General features: G+C 36.4%; 1 pseudogene; it reads left to right on the forward strand.

Moving 5' to 3' along the window:
* Window positions 1–16,247: 16,247 nt before the first annotated feature.
* On the forward strand, window positions 16,248–16,344 carry LOC138813063 (U6 spliceosomal RNA; annotated as a pseudogene).
* The last annotated feature ends 5,141 nt before the right edge of the window (window positions 16,345–21,485 follow it).

Here is a 21,485-nt window from a genome sequence, read left to right on the forward strand (position 1 = left end):
TTTTTTTTCCTTTCTTTCTGGGGATGGGAGGTGTTGGATGCAGAAGATAGACACCCTTGCTGTGTGAGCCCTTCTCTTCTGTGTTCAGTCAAACTTTCACCTGAAGACAGAGAGACAGAGAGAGAGAGAGAGAGAGAGAGAGAGAGACAGAGACAGAGACAGAGACAGAGACAGAGACAGACACAGACACAGACACAGACACAGACACAGACACAGACACACAGACACAGACACAGACACAGAGACAGAGACAGAGAGACAGAGAGACAGAGAGACAGAGACAGAGAAAGAGAGATAATCATTTTCCTTGTACAGCCTGACTGTGCTCAGATGAGTGATCAGTTGGCAAATTGCAGGTACTGCATGGAGGAGTCTTCTGTCACCTGTCTGGATGTGTGTGTATGTGTGTGTGTGTGTGTGTGTGTGTGTGTGTGTGTGTGTGTGTGTGTGTGTGTGTGTGTGTGTGTGTGTGTAGAACTGGGTTGTAACAAGGAGGCCGAATGCTTTGGTAAATTCTACCTGTTATCTTTGGGGCATGTATGGGCTTCACAGCTGAGGTCTGGGGGCATGGAAGGGTGAGAGGCTTGAAGGGGACACAGCACAGTTAAATTACAAGAACAAGGGATCTGTGTGCAATGGAGCTGTGTACTCCCTTGGGCCTGGTTGGTGGCAGTGGGAGCTTGGGAGGATCTGGGAGTGTGACCTGCAGGGGATGGCTTCCCAGGAGGACAGAGAGCATGGCCAACTCTTAGTAAGGATATGAGTTCTGCTAGTATGGAGCGCAACAGCATAGGTCAGTCTCGGGGTCTTCTCATAATGATGTCTGATGGGCAAGGCCAACCCTATTTTAAATCTTGAGCTGTGATCTTCAGATCTCAGCGTCCTGAGTACCTAGTATTATAGGCATGAGCCTCTGGCACTGGGACTCTGGTTCTTTTTGGTATATTAGGGTTTGACCTCATAGCCCTAGGCTTGCCAGTCAAGTCTTCTACCATGCGAGTCAAGCTTTTCTGTCTTGGGCATTTCTGAGATGGAGAATTAATATATGCTCATTCTTGGCTGGATCATGGTCCTCTGATCTGTGACAGGCCTGAACCACGAGGCCCGTTCTTCTGTAGTTGGGATGGTAGATATGTAGCGACATGCTCAGTCATTGGTTTAGATGGATTGTTCCAAACTCAGTCCACGGCAGCCAATTCTTGACCAGAGGTGAATCTCTGGGTTGGGCCTCAAGCATTGGACTTCAATCTCTTCATGGGACAGTTGTGAGGAAACAAGGGATTGATACAGAGGGATCTCTGGAGCAGGGACAGGCACAGAGGGAGGGGCCATCTGATACTCTTCTTGGCAATTCTGTGAGCATATGATAGGAAGATACCCGGAAAGATCTCAGATGGTGTGTGTTATTAACAGTGCAACAGTTATGGGATTATGAAACAAAACATGGCTCTCTTTCTTTTTTTTTTTTAATTGTATTTTATTTTATTTGAGAACATACTGTACAGAGGGGCTACAATTACATGGGCAGGATAATGCATACATTTCTTACCAAGCATTGCAGCCTCCTCCTTTGTTTACCCTTCACTTCCCTTCCCCGCCTCCCCCCTCCCCCAACCAATTTTACCCCCCTCCCCCCACCCAATTATACCCCCCTCCCCCCCACACCGACATTGTAAAGCTGGTTTTGACATGACATTTTGTACTTCTCATTGTTGCAACAGATCCACCTGAATCCTTAAACGACTTGTTTGTCCCCATCTCCTCCACATGTTATACTGACATCAAATATAGTGAAAGCGGGGGTTACACTGTGGGGGAGGGACATACAAAGCGACAAAGAAATAATCTTATAAATGCGTTAGAAACACATGCATGAAAGAAACGAAAACATTAAAATACATATTTAAGGGTTCATTTTCCTAACATCACATTATCTGACCTTTTCCGCTTGACTCACACCTATACTAGATATTGCAAATAAGGGAAACCATGGGACCTATGCTTCTTTGGGCCTGGCTTACTTCACTTAATATAATTTTTTCCAAACCTTTCCATTTCCTAACAAATGGGGAAATGTCATTCTTTCTGATGGAGGCATAGAATTCCATTGTGTATATATACCACATTTTCTTGATCCATTCATCTACTGAGGGACATCTGGGTTGGTTCCATATCTTAGCTATGGTAAATAATGCTGCAATAAACATAGTTGTGCTGGTAGCTTTAGTGTGGTCTTGTTTGTAAACATTTGGGTAAATGCCCAAAAGTGGGATTGCTGGATCATAGGGGAGATCTATGTGAAGTCTTTTGAGGAACCTCCATACTGCTTTCCAAAGTGCTGGAGGAATATCAATACCAAATTTCAAACTCTACTATAAAGACATAGTAATCAAAAAAGCTTGGTATTGGCATAAGAACAGACCTCAGGACCAATGGAATAGAATTGAAAACCCAGAAATGAACCTACAGACCTATAGCCATCTAATCTTCGATAAGGAAGCTAAAACAATAGAATGGAAGAAAGACAGCCTCTTCAGTAAATGGTGCTGGCAAAATTGGTTAACTACATGTAGAAAACTAAAGCTAGATCCTTATATATCACCCTGCACCAGAATCAACTCCAAATGGATCAAAGACCTTGAACTCAAAGCAGACACTCTGAAAACATTACAGGATGGAATAGGAGAAACCCTAGGTCTCCTTGGCTCATGTCGAAATTTTCTGAATAGAGACCCAGAAGCACAACAAATCAAAGAAAGGTTGGACAAATGGGATTGCATAAGATTGCAGACCTTCTGCAGGGCAAATGACATAGCTGGCAAGATCAATAGAAAGCCCACCGATTGGGAGAAGATCTTCACTAGCCATACAACGGACAAGGGTCTCATATCTAAAATATACTTGGAACTCAAAAAATTAAACCACCCAACAACAAATCCTCAAAGAAACAACTGCCCAATAAATAAGTGGGCGAAAGACTTAAAGAGAAGCTTCTCTGAAGAAGAAAGAAGGATGGCCAATAGACACATGAAGAAATGTTCAACATCCCTAGCCATAAAAGAAATGCAAATCAAAACAACATTGAGATATCACCTCACTCCAGTTAGAACAGCAAAAATCAAGAACTCTAACAACAACAGATGCTGGAGGGGATGTGGACAGAAAGGAACCTTACTTCATTGTTGGTGGGAATGTAAAAATGGCTCTCTTTCTTTATTACTCTATCCCCATGAGTAACGGGATCCTTCACTTTGTTCAGTTTTGAAGCTGGGGAAACTGAGGCATAGAGAAGCCGGGTGAGCTACTAATGACTCCCAGCTGACAGGAAGCTCGGCCTGACTTCTCTGCCATGCTCCCTAGGACAATGGGTGCTATTCAGTCCACTTCTTGTGGTGGGAAGTCCACTTCTTTTCAGTTATGAGGCTTGAACTTTGGCCCTAGGGCAGCTCTCTGAGCTCCTCAGCTCAAAGCTACCACTCTACCACTTGAGTCACAGCACCACTTCCAGTTTTTTGGTGGTTCTTTGGAGATAATAGTCTCACAGGTGTTCCTGCCCAGGCTGGCTATAAACCACATTCTTCATATCTCAGCTTCCATTGTACTTAGGATTATAGGTCTGAGCCAACAGCACCTGGCTTAAGTGTAATTCTGACCTTCTTTCTTTCGCTTTCTCCTCAGGAACTGATTCAATGGGTGCTGGAGGAGGTGGTCCAGCATCCCCATGTGGCTGGAACCAAGGTGGTCCTCTCATTCTCGAGGTAGGCTGTGGGTCAGGAGCTGTCTCGCTCAGTCTGTTGTACCAGCTCCATGAGGTAAGTCCCTCTGTGCCCTGGCTACACTGTGACAGTTATCCATTGTCCATCTAGCCTTACTGGACTCAAGTACTGTGTTCAATGCTCTTTTCTAGCAAAAATTCCTGGCTAAAATTATGATACAGAGTTATAGAATGAAAATGTAATGCCATCTTAAGAAAGTCATTTTGGGTTCTGGGAATGTGGCTTCATGGTATGGTGATTGCCTAGCATGCATAAAACCCTGGGTTCAATTCCTCAGTACCACATAAATTGAAAAGGAAACACTGGAAGTGGTCCTGTGCCTCAAGTGGTGGAGGGTTAGCCTTGAGGAAAAAAAAAACGCTGAAGAATAATTCCCAAGCACCGAGTTTCAGCCCCAGGACTGCCAAAACAACAGCAACAACAACAATGAACATTTAGTTAGTAAATGCGAAATAAAGAACCCATATTTGGAATATATAATTGCTCCTTCCATACTAATACCTGACAATAGTTCCTAATACATGTACTTTACCTATGTAAGGATACTGTGTTGAAAAAAATGTTTTGTTCATTGGGTCACAGCAATTAATGCTAGGAATGTGCTTAGATGTCAGGTGAAGATTAATTCTGGAAATTCAAATATTCCAGGCTTTTGAGTGGGGTCACTGCTAATCACAATGAGAAGGATAGTGTAAGTGAGATTCAGAAACTATTTTGGCCAGTCATCTTACAAAACAGGCAGAGGCTAATTAACAGTTGTGACAGAAGAGAAGGAATAATGCCAGATGGAAAGAATAAATGATAGTAACTAAGGTATAGCAGAAACCGTTCTAGGGAACCATTTTTGCTTATTAAAGAACTAGTTATCAACTAGGCTTATTCCTCATTGCCTTCGGCATTCAAAATCTCCTAGGCTAGTTCTTAATCTCTGTGTGATGAATGTATCTCCTTCTATGCTGATCTTTCATACCTGATCTCCTTTGCTTTCTAAAAATCTGTCTTGCTGTATTTATCTATGAACATTTCCTAATACTAAATACACCTATAAAGATGAAAGAGGATGCTAATGTAAGAGTCCCATAGCTCATGAGTTATTTATGTAACAAAATGGAAAAGGAGGACATATTTATTGCTACCTTAATTATTCTGAAAAGCTGCAATGTCACATCATATGGTTCATATTTCCATTCTTTGTCTACATAGTGACATTAAGTGCACATAAATGCAAATATGAGTGGGGTGCTGGTGGCTCATGCCTGTAATCCTAGCTACTCAGGATGTTGAGTCCAGAGGATTGTGGTTCAAAGCCAGCCTGGTCAGGAAAGTCCATGAAACCCTTATCTTCAATTAACCCCAGAAACCCGGAAGTTGTGCTGTAGCTAAAGTCCATGAAACCCTTATCTTCAATTAACCCCAGAAACCCGGAAGTTGTGCTGTAGCTAAAGTGGTAGAGTGCTCAAGTTGTGCTGAAGAGCTGAGAGACAGTGCCCAGGATTAAGGTTCAATCCCCACAACCAACAAAAAAGTGCAAATATAGGTTTAAGTTTCCCCCAAAGAAATGATGAAATCAATAGTAATCTTCCCAAATGATTTAGTAGTGCACCTACTTTTACTGAGTTATTTGTTATGGCTTCTTTGCTAAACATATTCTCTTCTTTAAAAATTGTCAAATATTAGCTTTATAATAAACTTCATCTAATATTTCTAGGTTCAAAAGAGAAGTCCATAGAGTTGATGTCACTTAGCTTTCTTACTGTCTTAGTTCAAAGCCAACCCAGGCAAGAGAGTCTGTCAAACACTTATCTGTAATTAAACACCAAAAAAGCCAGAAGTGGAGTTTTGGCTCAAGCAGTGGAGTACTAGGTTTGGGCCAGGTAGGAAAGAAAGACAACTGTTCAGGGACAGGGGCCAGTCTCTAAGTTCAAGCCCCAGAACCAGCACAAACTAAACAAACAAGCAAACAAAACAAACCCTGGGTATTTCTTTGGGACTCTCCTTAAAATAGTGGTGCTCTGAGAAGAGGCTGCTTTTGCTGATCATACTCACTGGATCCTGCTTTTTTGGAATTCTTATTGCTATGGAAAACTCAAGACCAGACTAAAGGAATTAAAAGCTGATTCCTGCAAAAAGAGAATCATCTCAGGAATGAAACATCCATCCATTAGACACTTTAAAACCTCCATGTCTTTGCTTCTTTGCAGTAGAACACTTTTAAAACAAAGTTATTTCCTTTTGTTCCATGCCTGCCTTCAAATGGCATATTGTTTCCTTTTGCAAAACTCTCAACCAGAAGTTTACAGACAAGTTTTATATGAGTAAAGGACAAACTCAAAAAAGTCAGGGACAGAGTTTCCTTCCAGCCTTGGATTCTTTTCTTGTACAGTACAAAGGAACGCAATATTTAACTTGAACTTTGTCATTTCTCTATGTTAAATTCCTCTCCTGGGATCAGTTTCCACATCCAGTAACAGTTACTTCCACTTACTTCCAGTAACAATTTATGGTGCTGCTCCAGAAAAAAATGAATGTTTTCTGGCTTCATTGAAATAGCACAAAGACACTTTTGGACATGAGGTAACACGTGTTTCAGAGACAACTTAGTAAAGACAAATGCAATTTAAATTGCTTATAAATACATTATCCATGAGAATATATTTTGTTCAAACTTCTCATGTGCTCTGTAAATTAAGGTGAATTTTAAATGGTAAGAAGGTTCTCAGATAATTTTTTGTGAGTCTATATGCTGTGAATTAATTTCCCAACTGTACATGAGTTAACCGTAAAAGAAACAATAGCAATTATAGGAGAAAAAGTTCTGTGTTTATGTATAAGTGTTCAATACAATATACAAGACTCTACAAATAAAAAATTGAAACTATAAAGCCAAGTCCCATATGTAGATTTATGGGAGTGATATAGAGAAAGCATTACCCCTAAGTGGAACATGAAGCATGAGGCCATTCCCTTTCTAAATCATGCTTGCTAATCATGTAATTGTGCAAAAAGGAGAATGGAAGAATGATTCTTTTTCCAATGCAAGTCACATATGGGAGAACAGACTTAACTGGAAAAAAAGAGTCTATCTTGAGGGAACAGGAATTATACTAGCAATGAACCTGGTGGCTAACATCACATTTCTTGTTCTTTCCTTTTCTTATATTCCTTTTAATTGTTGTTGTTTTTCGTGGCACTTGAAATATGGGACAGGGCGCTGTCCCTCTGAAACGCAGCTCAAGGCTAGTGCTCTTCCACTTGAGCTGCAGTGCCGCTTCCAGTTTTCTGGTAATTATTGGAGAAAAAGAGTCTCCAGGACTTTCCTACCCGTGCTGACTTTAAAACCCAATCCTCAGATCTCACAACAACTTGGTTTATGATCACATTTCTAACAGTGTACACCCAGGATATGTAATGTATATGTTCATCTAACTTTATATGAATTCTTGAGTTAAAAATCTGGGCTACAGTTAGACTTTACACTCACAAAAGTGTTTGAAGTTTAAAAGTTGATAGTCCTAGAAAAATAAAACCTAAGAATGTAAAGGAGTCTGGGAGGTTCAATTTGCACCCAGCTTGGACAGTATAGGCTTTGAGACACTACCTATAATTAACCAGCGAAAGCTGGGATACCAGTCATGAGCAAGATTGCTGAATTACAGCTTTAAGTTTTTGCATACATACATACATACAAACATACACATACACACCTATAAGTGTATAGGTGCACACAAAAATACACAAATGAAACAACTCTCAGAATATGTAGAAAAGTTAGAAAACAATAGAAAATTGGTCCTGAGTAAGACTAGAATCAAGTGATAATTTTTAATATTAGAAAGCCCTCAAGTGAACTTTCCCCCAGAAGTTGAGAATATTACATAGGTAGGGACCAGAGATAGTAAGAGAGTCAAGCAATCATTCTTAATGGGATAGGATACATAGTGGAATGAATCAGGGAAGCCTGCAGGTGCATCAAAAAATGTTCATATCCTATGTCAATTGTTAAAACACCTTTGAAAATAGTACATAAACAGTCTGAGCTGTCAGTCTAGTGGATAAAATCATAGGAGAAGTTCAGAATTTCTAGTCTGTTTCTAGATTAAATAAACAAACTATGGCAGGGCAATGTGATACAAGCCTGGAATTCTAGCATTCAGACAAGAGATAAGAGAGTGGAATTACATAATGATACCTTCCCTGGACCAGATAGAATAATTTTGTCTCAGTAAAACTAACCAAACAACAAGAAAGGAATACACAGTTGGAAGTTTGGCCTAATTTTGTCATTATGTTTTGAGAAGTCAAGTTTCCTATTGAATACACCTCATATATATCCTCACTTGTGTTTTAAATGCTCTCATCATTACAGAACATTCGTAGATGCAAAAGAGCTCATGATTCCCATCCCTCATTCTGTTGGATTCCAAATAAATGTTGAAGGATTACAAAAGCTTAAGACCGGAGAAATAGCAAAGTTCGTCTAATGTAGGATTTTGTAGACCTTGTTAAATTAGAATTTAGATTAAAAATATATTTTTGATTTGTTTGTAATTTCATATTCTATAGGATACTACAAAATTCTTTCAAAGTAGAGGGATTAATTGAAAAATTCACAAATAATTCTGGCATTCTATTTGCCTAGATATTCTTTCACGACAGTTATAATTAGAACATAGTTAATAGATAATTCGCAGAGTTAACGTATACCATGTTAATATGAATAATCTAGACAGAGTTGCCAAAAATGGATGACATTGATTTATACATTTAGAAAAACCAATTTTTAAAGGTTTGGTTTAATATGGTATGAAGAGAGTAATTGTGTGACATCTTCTTTCTTCTACCTATATGTACCACAGGAAGCCATTTCCTTATTTACGTGCCTCTGTATACTTGGAGAAAAATGCTAGGTTTGGGGTTTTTTTCAGTTTGTTTTTATTGGTTCATCCTAGAACTTGAACTCTTGGCATGGACAGGGTCTCTGATCCTGTTTATGCTCAAGGCTCAAGCCCTACCACTTCAACCTCAGTGCCACTTGAGTCTGGCTTTTGCAGAGAAGTTTTTTGGAGATAAGATTCTAAGAAATCTTCCTGCCTGGGTGGGCTTTGAATCATAATTTTCCTATCTTAGCATACTGAATATCTATGATAGTTAAAAAAGTCTAAATATAAATAATATTTGCAAGTGTTCTGATCTCAAGAATACCAGTGGAGGAAAAATGATGCAGCTCAGTTTATTGTGGTGTTCTTTTCAGAACAAGGAGGGTGTCACATTAGCAGAGGTGTAGTATTTTTTCAAAATAGAGATAAGGTATTCATAATGTGAATTAAGGAATTTTAAGGTGTCCCTTACAAGTTGGAAACTGTTGGGCTAGGATGACTTTATGACATAAGTCTTGGGATTGATGGTCATAGACATAATAGCTTACTCTTATAAACAATTGCTTACTCTTGAAGAATTAATTATTACACATGCTTCACAGTTTTATCCTCTACAAGAATGTGGCTATTTTTCTGTTTACTTTTCAATCTGGACACCCCATTGGAAACTGCATCTATTGCAGAATTAATTAACATGCAAACAGGTACTGTTTTGAATCTCTTAGGAATGTTGAGAATTTAAAAATGAGTAGTTGTTAGTCATAGGAATTTTGAAGAACACATTTATTCTGTCCTCTTAAAAACTTAATTACTTTTAAAATTATGGGTTTCCATAGTATTAAACTAGGTCCGGTCATGGGGCCTGAACTCTGGGCCTGGGCGCTGTCCCTCAGCTCTTCAGCTCAAGGCTAGCGCTCTACCACTTGAGCTTCTGGCTGTTTTCTTTTTGCTTATGTGGTGCTGAGAAATCGAACCCAGGGCCTCAGGCATGCAAGGCAAGCGCTCTACCACTGAGCCATCTTCCCAGACCCTGTTTTCTGTTTTAGAATGAGAAAGTACTAAATTTATTCTTTTTTGAAAAATTTGGCAAGTATATTGTGAAAATAGTGTCTAGTTGGATAACATTCAAGTTGATGTACCTCTGATAAATAAGGGGTAATTAATTCAAATTAGAAGCCAAATATTATTGATTTTTAAAATGTTACTACATAAAGAATAATATTTACTGTGCCAATAAAGTAAAATTACATTTTACACAGCTTATTTTTTCAATTTTATTATCAAATTGATGTACAGTGACTTTACACTAACTGTAAGGTAGTGAATAAAAAACATTTCAAACTTGTTACCCCTCCCTCATTTTTCTCACAGTTTTCCTTCACCCCTTCACCCCTCACAAGTTGTAAAATACATTTCCAACATATTGTCTTGTGAGTATTGCTATTGCATTGGTTTGCCTTTTTTCCTTTGTCTCACCATTGTTTCACCATACAGCAGGGATAAACCATAGGGGAAAACCCCAAAGAAAACAGAAATCACATAGTTCATCAAAAACAACAACCACAAATGAAAAAAAAATCTGGTTCCATATCTTGGAATTCATTTTGCTTAGCATCAGCTAATATGGTTAAATATATGCGTAACAAAGCCACTGGAAAATAATAGCTGCATGGTTACTATATCATGAAAACAGCATGTTAACATGTTGATGGTAAAGGTGGAATTAGGATTGGTGAATTTGAGGTTCTGATAAAGGATTTTCAACAGTTTTAAATTTATGACAGGTAAAATTCAATAGTTCAAAATTTTTAATAACTTAGCCTATTAAGAAAATTTAAAATTGCCTGGAAGAATAGGCTCTCATGCAAAGAAATCCAAGGAGACTTAGTAGAGAGGGAGCAATATGGATGAAGATGGCTCTTTTTGAAACTAAACAAACAAACCTCAGAAACCTTGCTGTAAATCCTGTAGGTTCCCATGGAATTGTCCTTACCCAGGAACTATATTCTCACTGTTTGAAAGAAGGTTGTATTGGAATTTAAATTAAAAGTTCTTTAAAAAATAAGGCATCAAAATTTGTCAATGTACCTTCAATTACCAAATAGTAATTCTCTGAAAAAGATAATTTGAGTCAAAATATTTAGGGAGAAAGTGCCCTCCACAATGAAAGAAGGTGTTGGGATTACACATTTCTGTTTATAACACTTTCCACAATGTCTTTGGACGTGAAGCAGTGAAACACAGAAAAAAATTTGATTGGATACTTCAAACCAATGATTTCACATTTCTAAGTGGCTCACAAAAAATAATATTCTTATTAATATGAGGTAGTCTAGACTTCTTTTATTACATATGCCAAAAAGTTCAGAAAAGAATTGAAAAAATGGAAAAATTAATAATAAAATTTTTCTTAGAAGCCTTAGCTAAGCGTATTGACTTCAGCAGTGAAGGGAGGCCAAAACTTTTTGATGTAAATTGTGTTAGTATTTTTTCTCCCTAAAGTGATTTTACAGAGCCCATTTGGCTCACTACAATGCAGAACTGATTGAATGAAGACATGAAAATACATTCCACATCCAAATGAGGCAACTTGAAGAGTTTTAAAAGAGAAATAATGAAGATGTAGCAGTGGTGGAGCCCGTATGGTCCTTCAGCTTCACTAGACTGGAAGCCAAGAAGCTGTGATTAATTGGAACTCTGGCAAGAGCTAAGAGTAGGACATAGAAGTAGGACATAGAAGCATTTTCCTTTTGTAACAGACACTTTCTTCCAAGGTATGGGTGATTTAACTCTATTCTCCTCCATACACCTTGGTGAACAAATGCAAGACCAAGAGAAAAATAATCTATTAAAATAATTTTGCATGGAATAACTTCACTATTCCTGATATGGTATCTAAGGAGAATCTTAAGATAGAAGATTAAAAAGTGCAGTATTTTTTGGTTTCCTCTAAGCATCTTCTTAGCAAAATATATCTTTGATGTTAGACAATTCTGATTGAACCAACAAGTGATGGAGTACTTATTTTTGTGGGCACTTTAGACACAAGAAGTCTTTCAAGGTAAAAGAAAAAAATATATAGCCAAATATTTGTGATCACAGCATCTTGGACTGTTTTCTGGATACAAAGTTTTACATTAGATTTCTCCTTATTAACATAGATGTTGTTTCATGGCAAACAAATACAAGAGGGAAGTTTTATGGACTCACTTGGCCAATTAAACAGCATGAAAGAAGAAAATGGCAAATAATATTTAATGAAATTACTTTGACCAATTACTTTGCCAGAAGAAAGAAGGAAAAATATAATTCAAAATCAATTGACTTAAAAGTATGAAGAAAGAGTAGTGAAGAGAGATTAGAGAAAATATAGAGGATCATTTTCTCTCCAGTGGAGTAATGTGTTCTTGATCTTGTTTCTTCCATTCTACCTCACAAGTTACCAAGTGTTTCTCAGGACTGGATTATCCAGTTCAGACAGAAATCTCGTAGAAGTAAGATACTGTATGCAGCAGATATAGGTGATTTATAACCTTAATCTATTTAATTCTGTTGAAAATTCTCCCCTATTCCAAACTTCCCTCTTTGAACAGCTTTGTTTGCTTTTCCCAAGACTGCCCTTCATTAACTGATTAAAATTTTGAGTGGTCATATTCATACTCTCTAGAGATTGCTGTTTGGTTGTGATTTTTGTGTGTTTTTGTTTCTAGATGTGTTTTTAACTGAATTTTAAAAGTTTGTGCAATTGTGTTACAATTAAATATATCCATCTAATTGTCCAATGCTCCTAGATCAGAGTCACTCCTTCTATCATTCTCAAACGACCCTTTCTCCAAGATTTATTTCCAATTTACCACTTCCTTCATCATATGTGTACATTCAGTATTCTAGCTGTATTTGCTCCTTGTTCATTTTTCATTCATTCTATGTCTTTACTATAATTCCTCTTCGGTTTCAACTTCTGATAGTCATTCTGTTAAACTGTCTATTAATACTTTGAAAGGTTTATATACATTCCATGGAGTTTCAATCCTGCATATTCTTGAAATGATGTCAGCTTATATTTCCATAATTCATTCATCTGCAGCAACAATTTGCAAGACTGGAGACGGGAAGCATCTAAACATGATTTTTTCTCAACCGTTTGAAAGATTAATCTTTAGTCAAAAAGAAAGTTAAAAAATGGCTTAGAATGTATTCCTAACTATGCATTTTTATAAATGGCTTTGTACAATCGTGTGATTCTTTTATTTTACATGGAATAATATTTTCTACTACCTATAAGTTTTGGAAAAAGAAGAACATTATAATTTATTCCTAGATAGGAATATGATAGAAATAGAAGACAGATATTATGTTTGTCATATCTCTGATTAGTACCCATATTCAAGACATAAAGTCATATTTCTTACTATGTTAGACAGAGGGAAAACATAAAATAACATATGATGAGGCAACTATTTGTGATTGTTTAAAATGTACCTTATTAAATGATGAAATTTATTAGCTAAGGTTTGGGTTTGAAATTTAGGAGGCTGACATATTAAACACATTTCTGAAAGGCCCATACTGAAAAACACAAATTGTGGGTGGTACTATTTCTACACTTTAATGAATGGTTGAACATGTTTGGCATTAGTGCTGTGTAAATAATTCAACTCTATTGTACTTGCTCCCTACACTTGAAAAACTTGTAATGTCACTAAGTATCATCAACTTGTCAAATGTTATTTTGGCGAAAGTGATTTTTTTTAATTTAATTTTATTTTATTTGTGAACATACTGTACAGAGGGGTTACAATTACATGGGCAGGATAATGCATACATTTCTTACCAAGCATTGCAGCCTCCTCCTTTGGTTTACCCTTCACATCCCTTCCCAGCCTCCCCCCTCCCCCCCAATCCCAATCCTTCTCCTTCGCCCCACTCGCCCCCCCCCGCACCGACGTTGTAAAGCTCGTTTTGGACATGACAACTTGTAATTCTCACTGTTGCAAGAGGTCCACCTGTATCCTTAAACACTGGTTTTTCCCCATCTCCTCCAAAAGTTATACTGACATCAAATATAGTGAAAGCAGGGGTTATACTGTGGGGGAGGGACATACAAAGCAATAAAGAGATAATCTTATAAATGCATTAGAAACACATGCATGAAAGAAAAAAACATTAAAATACATATCTAAGGGTTCATTTTCCTGACCTCACATTATCTGACCTTTTCCGCTTGACTCACACATATACTAGATATTGCAAATAAGGGAAACCATGAGACCTATGTTTCTTTGGGCCTGGCTTCCTTCACTTAATTTTTTCCAAGTTTTTCCATTTCCTAACAAATGGGGCAATGTCATTCTTTCTGATGGAGGCATAGAATTCCATTGTGTATATATACCACATTTTCTTGATCCATTCATCTACTGAGGGACATCTGGGTCGGTTCCATATCTTAGCTATGGTAAATAATGCTGCAATAAACATTGTTGTGCTGGTAGCTTTAGTGTGGTCTTGTTTGTAAACATTTGGGTAAATGCCCAAAAGTGGGATTGCTGGGTCATAGGGGAGATCTATGTGAAGTCTTTTGAGGAACCTCCATACTGCTTTCCAAAGTGGTTAAACAAGTTTACATTCCCACCAGCAATGAAGTAAGAGCGAAAGTGATTTTTAAAAGTTTATTTGAAAAGGAATATACTTTCAGGAGATTAAATGTAGATTATCATTGGTTTGAGAGTGACATTTTTATACCACAGAACCATGTTGTACTGAAGTCCCAGTGTTTTGAAGCACTTCTTAGTGCTTCAAATGATTTTCTGAATTACATTTGACCTCTAAGTCAAGTTTTCGGGCTTTCGTAGACCAATTATAGATCTATCTTTCTAGGAACTATTTTTTGGCCCACTTATGTTGGAATAAAATCTTTCGTTAATCATAGGTGAGGGATATTAAAAATAATCTTATGACAATTTGTGAACTTGTTCACTCATATGGGCTGGTCATCTGTAAGTTGAATGTTTGAATTACAGTACTTTCTCTCAAATTTTGTGATCTCATCCTTCATTTTAAGTTGCCTTGCATTTCACAATTGCTTACTGCTAATTCCTGCATCTCAAGGAATTGGGGCCCTGAAATATAGGAAATGCATAATTGAGATGGGTCTTCAATTACTTTGCGTTGATATATTGCATGGGCCTTGGTGAAAAGTCTTGGCCTTGTTATCTGATGATGCAGGTAAAGGGGCGTTGGGATCCTAGGATCCATGGGTACTGCAGAAGAATAATATTTTTTAGACATCTTAGCAAAATTTGGGCATAATCAGTAAGAATGCTTCAGAAATATGGATAAAAACAGTTTGGGACAAGCGAGTTAAAACAATAAACAGAGCAGCAGAGTAATATCCATTACAGATTAGAGGAAAACATTGTTTTTTATCATGTGGATTCGGAAGACCAAGAAGAGTTATAATGTATCACAAGTTTATACTAAAAAGATTGCATTGATACGTTTTCTAGTCTAATACATATTTGAAACCTAAATATTTATATTCCAATTCTGTTTATTGGAGTAAATAAATATCAATTTATTTGTCAAATTATCAACTAATTCTAGTAAGTTTCATTGTGTGAAATATAAAATCAGCACATATAACTATATATAATATGATTAAAAGACACACGTTGTGTATTGTTCTGTTGTAGTTACTGTATCAAAGGCAACTCTGTTTTAAAGTATGATTCCATTATCTCTACTTCAGTGTTTGATAGAATTAGATCTAAAGCTTTATCATTTGTAGATTTACAGCATGGAGGCAAGAGGAAACACTGTGATTAAAACATTATCAATTTAATGCCTAATAACGAGGAGAAACATATGCACTTCTCCTGCAACTATGAAAATATTTGGTGATAAAAAGGTAGTAGTGTAAGTTCCTGCCAGGAACTTACAGACAGGCCAGGACATTAAGTAATCATGCATACGAACAATTTTTTCACTTCTTGGCTTTAGCTACTTTTAAATGGAAGGTATAATAAACAATTATATTTTGATAAAATACCTTCTCGTCTGAACAGTTCTGTTTGAACTGTTCATCTCTCTATGATCCCTTGTAACCAAGATTAGTTTTGTTCTAGTAAGAAAATCTTTGCTGTCAGGGTAAGGTATTCATGTTGGTCTGTTCCCACATGGAAGAAGGGTAAAGGCTCAGGTAGACATTTGTTCCAGTAACACCTCATTTGGGAAAATGTCAGCTGAAGAAGTTTAGAAGTAGCGCTTAAGCAACGCTTAGTTTGAATCCATTAGGTCCACAAAGCTGGACAAATAAGTACTTGAAAAAGCCATCACCTTTGGACCTAACTATAAATAATAGAGAGTATGATCAAATTCCAAATAAAAAGACTTAAGTATTCATTGGCAAAAATAGTTTGGAAATGTGAGCAATCGACTGATCAATATAATTTTTTCCAATATTCACAGAATTTTAGGGAAATAAGATCGATAGCATTGTTAGGAACAATAAGGTTTCCTTGTTACAAGTAGGCACCCATAGATATAAGCCTGTATAAAGATTGCAGCATTAACTATTAAATTTAGAGGATACTACATGCTTCAGCAGCACGTATACTCAAATTACAACACAGAGATTAACATGGCACTTGCACAAGGATAATATGAAAATTTGAGAAGTATTCCAAATTTTTCATTCTTCAGATGCAAGAAATGAAAAAAAGTGATTAAAAAGTTGATTACAAAATTACAAGTGTAACAATACACGTAATTCATATAATTAAATTTAGTTTGACATCAGTGTATTAAATCACCTCAGAAAGGCGTTTACATAGCATAAACTTTACAAAACTTTTCAAATTAGACAACATTGTCATTTTATCCCAAAGAAAAATAATATTAAGACCTAGAAAAAAAGGAATCAAACTGTTTCTATATGGAATACAATCGGAAAGGACACATTAATGAACGTATATATTATAAAATAATATAGAATTCAATGTATATCTAGGAGAAAATAAGTTATGAACATTATGCAAACATAGAATATAGAATATTTTAAAATATACTTTTTCAGACAAGCACCAGAAATATTTTAGTTTCTGTACTACTCATTTCAACAGGTAAATTAAAATTATTTCTTATTAAAAAAATCACAAACTCTGAAGAAATTATTATACATGTTTACAAAATCTATTGAATACATTTTTCCATCCAAGGCAGGCAATTAACTTGGAAGAATTCCGCGGAATCCATGAATTTTTACAGTAAAATATTGGTGCTGCGGGGCACTGGTGTTTCATGCCTATAATCCTAGCTAAACAGGAGACTGAGATCTGAGGATCATGGTTCAAAGCCAGCCTGGGAAGGAAAGTCTGTGGTACACTTATCTCAAATAAACCACTAGAAAACTGGAAGTGGAGCTGTGTCTCAAGTGGTAGAGGGCTCACCTTGAGCTGAAGATCACAGGGATAGCTCCAGGCCCAGAGTTCAAGCCCCATGACCGACCAAAAAAAAAAAGATATTGCACTTATTTGGATTGTGAAAATATTTTGTAGGGACACAAAAGATGAACTTGCATTTTTGAAATTTAAGAAACTTAACCCGACCATTAGGACTTCGGTGAACAATTTGTACAGCCTTTTACAACTTCATAGAGGTAGTGATACATACTTATGCTTTTGGCAATGTCAAATAGAGTTTCTTCTATGTTGTTCTTCAGGCCTGGATTTATGTAATGGTTCAACAGAAGGCGATCCAGCGTATCTTTGCTATCTCAATTCTCAACAGCAAGATATAAGCGTGTCAAGAGTCCTTTAGTTTGGGGAAGTGTTACTGTGGCTCAAGCGGTAGAGCACTCCCCTTGAGCTGAAGAGCACAGGGACAGCACCCAAGCCCAGAGCTCAAGTTCCATGACCGACCAAAAAGAAAAAAACCATCACAACAACAAAAATCAAACAAACAAAAATATTTGGGCTGGGAAAGTGGCTCAGTGGTAGAGTGCTGGCCTTGCATACATGAGGCCCAAGGTTCGATTCTTCAGCACCACATAAGCAGAAAAAAAAGCGGGAAGTTGTGCTGTGGCTCAAGTGGTAGAGTGCTAGCCTTGAGCTGAAGAGATGAGGGACAGCGTCCAGGCCCAGAGTTCAGGCCCCACGAACAGACCAAAAAAAATTAAAAAAAAAAGTCCGTTAGTTTGGCCATTGGTATCTGTATCATGATGAAGTAAGAAAGAAGCGACTCTGGTATTATTCCACGTGTATGCACTGTTCAGGGGTGTCCAGTCATCTACAGTTATTGCATGTGCCGCTTGAGACACCAACTCACTGACAATGTCTAAGTGTCCACCGTAGGCTTCTTGAAGAGGGATATACTGATCATCATCCCTACTATTCACATAAGTGGCCTTTTGAGAAAGAAGTCTCCGCACTGTAGTAAGCTGAATATTTTCGACAGCCCATTGAAGAAATATGGTTGGATCCTTCTCCAATTTTTTTCTTGCAATTGATACCATTCCTTACTTTTTCATCTTGTTCCCCATATTCCTAAGAATTGCCTAACCAGAGACTTTGAGTGCCAGTGGGAATGAGGTGTCCATGTATTTCCCTAATAGTTCACATTGGTTGAACTGGTCAGAAATATCTGGTGAATTTTCTGCAACTGTTTATTCACCATGATTTATTTTCTCTTTTTCCAATTTTACTATTCGAAATTATTCTAACTGGAGAGTAGGGAATTGATGGAGAGCAGAGGAAAGATATTCCTCCATATTCAAATGTACGCACTGAAAATGAGGACCAGTGATGTCTTCATGTGCAGATTATTCTAGGCATGAGAAAATAGGAAATAATGCCTTCCATATAAATGATTTGGGAAATGGCAGAGCAAAAAGTGAAATGATACAACCAAAAATATAAAAGCAAAATAAATTAGGATAATTATGGAGCAATCGTGTTATATATGAGAACCATGAAAGGGAGAGAGAAAGAAAGAGAAAGATATGTAATGACGTAGCTAGCCACATAATCCATGCCTCTGATCAATTTGTAGAGCAAACAAAATTTTATTTTTTAAAAGAGATGGAAATCGAATTTATGTATTTACTTGAAGTTAGTAAATACATTTTTAGTAGCCTACGTAAAGAGACATAACTTTCCCAAACTACAGACAGTAAAATAAATCCTTGATAGTTCTAGTAACATATCTGACTGAAATCAGTTGAATCATACTTTTCTTGTACAATGAAGGAATAAGAGGATAGTAAAGCAGCTAGAGAAGGCAGGGAGATTGTATCTGTGACAAAACTTTGTGGAAATTGGTATTGAGGATTTCTTACTGGTGATCCACTTGCACTGGAAGCATGATTCTGAAGTATTGCTTGCCGATTCTGAACTATTGATTTGATTATTATATTCTCCAAGAAGAAAATGAGAATTGATAGTGAAGGACTACTAATACATTTTGACCTTCTCACTAAGCACTTTCAATCATCAAAATCACATGAAGACAATAGACAGGCCTACTTTTTAGATGAAAGCAAGTGTCTTATAAAAACAAGGAATGTATGTAGTCATGCAAAGGACTTCTATTTTACCAATGCCGCATACATTTTTCTAATGTTGGGTACCAATAAATAATGGATCTATTAGAAAGCTCTTAAGGCTCCTATGTTCAATAGTGAGTTCTCTTACACAATATCATGGTATTTTTTGTGTATGGTTTTAAGAATAAATTTACATTACTAACTTGAATTTCTGACAGGACAGTATCATCACTGTACATCTTGCTTCGATACTCTCATTTTAAAATTACCATCTAAGTATGTGCATTAGATAACTATATAGGAAAAAGTAGCAGCCACACTGATGGCTTATGTCTTTAGTAGTAGTTAATCAGAAAGATGAAATCTGAGCATTGTGGTTTGAAAACAGACCAAGAAAAAACAGTGCATTAGATTCTGATTTGAATGTAACCAGCAAAATCTAGAAATGGAGCTCTGGTACAAGCAGTAAAATGCTAGCCTTGAGAAAACTGAAACAAAAAATAAATTCTGGGACAAAGCCAGGCCCTGAGTTCAAGCCCTAGTAGTAGCACCAAACAAATAAATTAATTAATAAGGTAATTAATTAATTAAAACTAAATTAAGTGGTCACATATGGAGAGGCAGGTAAAATGTAACATGCGTGGTAATGGTTTATGTATTATTTTGTAATAAGGCATATTATCATTTGTCCTAATCACTAATATTTTATGTGGACTTTTTGTACAATAAACCCTGAATTTAGCATGCGTGTATATGTGTGTGTATATGTGCAAACATGTGTGTATGTGTATATGTGTGCGTGTGCTGTTGCAATGTTGCTTGCCAATGTGGACAGGGTGAGGCTGAAAAAAGCTAACCGTGTTGCAATGTTTTTATTTATCAGTGTTCTCTCATGTCATTTCAGTGGAACCAGCCTTTGTACATATTATTTGTCTAATAATAACATCATAATCAAAGCATTTACAATATTAAGTTAGAAAAAGAGACCGCTTTCAGCTCTTATTGTATGTTAGGTAAGAAGATACAGACATAATTAGTAAGTTGTTGCTATAAGATGATTGTCAGTACAAAATACGTACTTGACCTCTTAAATTGGTTATACTTTTAAGATACACTCATAGAGTGATTTGGACTGACTTGACCAAACAGGTATTACTCTCTGATTATTCCTGTGAAACACAAGTTGGATAAACTCTTACCGGAATTCTGTTGAAAATCACTTTCTTTGCAAGATTATATCTATTCTCACTAAGAGATAATCCAATCCATATTATATTTGAATATCCCATCTTATTCATTGAAAATAAGTATTGTGGATATGCTTGTTAGATATTCCTTTCAAAAACGAACAAACAAAAAGCAAGTGTTATGTCCATATTGTGGATGCATTTGAAGGTGTTTTGTACATGCACAGGTATCTTTACTAATGGCTCTTTTGTGGGAGAAACTACGGCAACTTTAACAAATAAGGCTTTTTGAATATCTGTTCCAATATACATAACATCTCAGAGCAAGTCTTGCAATTTCTGAAAATCCTTTGAATCTTTTAGTATTATTTCAGTTCATTGACTGTAGAGCTAAAATTTCTGAAATATTGTTAAGATCTGAAAAAATAAGTGGGTATATACGCTTTTTTATGCTTCATTTTATGAAAACCCAGTTTTTATGAAAATAAATGGAATAGAATAAAAGAATTAAGTGAATTGGGTAAGCTAATTATTAGTATAATTTTGTTTTCTATTAACAGTCTATTGAATGTAGATGATGCAGTTAAATTATTTCCTCTCTATTTCAGTTAGTTTTAGAATCTTTATAGTTATGAGTGAACTTTTAAATAAAGGTTTTTAAAAATAATTAGGATTAACCTTATGCTTTTCGTCCTACTCCCAAGAAAATGAGTTATTTTTAAGTGTTAATAGTTTATCATTATGATTATCATAGCGAATCATTATCATTATCATAGGGACTTAAAAATGCAGTAGTATTGATGTCTTTTTAAACCAATTGTATTCACAAGTTGGAGAGTCTTTAATTCATAATTAGGTCTTGGTGTCAATGATTTTTAACCTCTCATTCCTAACATTAATGATAGGTAAGACTGCATTTTTGGGTATATGAAAGGTAAAATATTTATCTGGGGTCAAATGTGATTTTATATCATTCTTTCTTTAATAACATTTTAAAGTAGTACATTTCTCTCAAAATGGTGGGTATAAAAAGCAATCAAAATACTTCAAATGGTAAAAAATTTAGGTGAGCTACAATGTGGAAACGATTGCTCCAAAAGGCCTG

Source organism: Dipodomys merriami, unplaced genomic scaffold (assembly GCF_024711535.1).
Source record: "Dipodomys merriami isolate MVZ:Mamm:240054 unplaced genomic scaffold, mDipMer1.0.p SCAF_58, whole genome shotgun sequence".
NCBI lineage: Eukaryota > Metazoa > Chordata > Mammalia > Rodentia > Heteromyidae > Dipodomys > Dipodomys merriami.